Source organism: Lynx rufus, unplaced genomic scaffold (assembly GCF_022079265.1).
Source record: "Lynx rufus isolate CCGP_SWC_20201006 ecotype Redwood Valley unplaced genomic scaffold, mLynRuf1.p SCAF_19, whole genome shotgun sequence".
NCBI classification, from domain to species: Eukaryota; Metazoa; Chordata; class Mammalia; order Carnivora; family Felidae; genus Lynx; species Lynx rufus.
The window spans coordinates 15150421-15153394 of NW_025814833.1; positions in this window are offsets into that span (position 1 = coordinate 15150421).

The window sequence follows — 2974 nt, forward strand, 5'->3', positions numbered from 1 at the left end:
CGCCTTAGCTTATTACTATAATCCTATTGAGCAGAGCCCTTTGTCTCTGGCTGCGTTATCTGTCACCAAATTGTGGGGCCCATTCCTGGTACAGTTATGTGCCACAACTAGCTGGATTTGCCTTCCCGAGCAGGAAGCGGTGAGCAGAGTATTGGACATGGCAGGTGCCATGACTCACGGGTCTAGTACAGAGGGCTTTCTTCCGAAGGTTTACGTCAGCCTTAGTGACAATTCACCTATGACAGATTCAGCTGACCGGGAGACAGACAGGGCCAGTTCTCTATGTAAGTGAACTAGGCAGCTGCTCACGTCAGCGTGTCCCAAGTCATGGTCCTCAGACCTCTGCACCAGATTCATCTTAGGGCTTAAAAATATATTTTAAAAAAAGAATCATGGAGGTGCCTGGGTGGCTCAGTCAGTTGAGCGTCCGACTTCGGCTCAGGTCGTGATCTCACGGTTCGTGGGTTCGAGCTCCACGTTGGGCTCTGTGCTGACAGCTCGGAGCCTGGAGCCTGCTTTGGATTCTGTGTCTCCCTCTCTCTCTCTGGCCCTCCCCTGCTTGTGCTCTGTCTCTCTGTCTCTCAAAAATAAATTAAAATTAAAAAAAAAAGAATCATGGATTTCACTTAATTTGGTTTTGGTTTTTGTTTTGTTTTAGTCTTTAATCTAGATCCTAGAACAGTACCTTGGCTATTTTTCTTAAAGATACTGATATTTTTGAAGAGTCCAGGTCAGCTGTCCTATTTGTAATCTGGATTTGTCTGATTGTTTCTTCATGATTAGATCCATATTCAACACCTTTTCCTTTTTTTAAATTTTTTTAATGTGTATTTATTTTTGAGAGAGACAGAGACAGAGCACGAGCAGGGGAGGGGCAGAGAGAGAGGGAGACACGGAATCTGAAGGAGCCTCCGGGCTCTGAGCCGGACGCAGGGCTCGAACTCAAGAACTGCTAGATCATGACCTGAGCCAAAGTCGGACACTTAATGGGCTGAGCCAGCCAGGCACCCCTCTTTTTAAAAAATAAATAAACAAAAAGTTTATTTATTTTGAGAGAGAGTGTGTGTACGAGGAGGAAAGGGACAGGGAGAGGGAAAGGGAGAATCCCAAGCAGGCCCTGAGCCGTCAGCTCAGAGCCTGATGTAGGGCTCGATCCCATGAACCATGAGATCATGACCTGAGCCGAAATCAAGAGTCAGACGCTCAACCGACTGAGGCCCCCGCCGGCGCCCCCATATTCAACACCTTTGGCAAGAATACTACAGAAGAAATATTGCCTACTTCACGTTGCATCACGTGCCATTGCCCTATTACTGGCGATGCTAAATTTGATCACTTATATAACGTGTGTCTTCCAGAACTCTTTATTGTAAAGGTACTTTTTTTTCTTTGAAATTAACAAGTGATCTGTGGAGTAATTAGGAATGTGCATATTGAACAAGCTCTTATGTTGATTCTTGAGTTCCCTGAAGTTTGAAACACTGTTTTCCATGTCGTGATGTGAAAGAAGGTCCTCAAAGGCCTTATCCACTTCCCAAATACGGACTCACCCCGGGCTTAGAATGTCTTCACCATTGGGGCCCATGAGGGCCCATTGGGGCCTTCACCCATGAGGGGCCCCCTCATGGCTCAGTCAGTTAAGCATCGGAGTCTTGATTTCCCTCAGATTATGATCTCATGGTTCATGGGTTCGAGCCCCGCTTTGGGCTGCACGCTGATAGCATTCTCTCTTCCTCGCTCTCTGCCCCTCCCCCACATTCTGTCTGTCTGTCTCTGTCTCTCTCAAAGTAAATAAATAAATATTAAAAAAAAAGACAAGATATTTTTGTTTGGTTGGCTCACTGGTTTGTATTACTATCAACAGTAACAATCCTTTTTAAGTGAAATAAGCAAAGCACTTGTATAAATGGTATCATCTGATCCTTATACTGATCCACTGGCTGTATAGATGGGAAAATTGAGGTTCAGAGAGGTGAGGTAACTTCCCCAAGTTCCCACAGCTATTAAATAGAGTGGGTACTGGATTCAAATGCAGTTTCAGTTGTAGAGCCCATGCCTTTAGGTATTATGCTGTGCTCCCTAAAGAGCCCTCAATTCACCTGACTTCAGAATTCCGTCACCATCGTCTTCTGAAGCCTTCTAGGCCCTCAGCATTCCCAAGAGTAAGGAAGCAGGGGCGCTGGACTTATTCTCTTTCAAGGCGGAGAGACGGTGCAACACAGAAATCAATAGGCACTCCTGTGGTCTTACGGCAAGTGAGTAACCGAGCGGGGCTGTTGATGGAGAGACCTTAAGCTCTTGCTTATGAATTTGATTTTGATTTAAGAGGCAGCTGAGAGCCACTGTGATTTCTGACTGGTGCTTGCTGAATCCAGAGTGGGTTCAGGTTGGATTAATATCACTGTCCTTTGTGGGGGGGAAATGCTGCTGCTCGATAATAAACAGGTTTGCAGGGTTTGGTGGAAAAGACCAATGTTGCCTCACAGCCCCTTCTGTGCTTGGCACACGTGATGGACTGTCTTTAGGTTTACAGCTCTCTGTCCAGCCCGTCTCGGCGAAAAATGCTACCTCTCAGACTCTAGTTAGCTCAAGAAAACCTCTCGCCGCCCCCCCTCCACACCCCATCCCCAATAAACTGAAAACAAGCCTTGTAAAGGTGCTCCGAGTTCGTGCGGCCCACACTTTACCCTAGTCTATCAATTCTCCGGGAGAACGCCCGCGCCACCACTGCAGTGAAAGGAAAGCGACCCCACAAACCGCCCCGCGGAAAAGCAAGACTGTCCCCTACTTGCAGCCACTTGTAATTTGGGGGGTTATTGCCCAATTTATCTTTAGTTTCAGGCTGCCCATTTCCTAGCGACCGAGGTGTCAGACAAATATCTCTGCACCTGTTGCAAAGTTTCAGCCGCGGCTGGAGATAGACACAGACAAACACATATAGAGTATCATCCCAATTTTAGCTTCTGCACTGTTG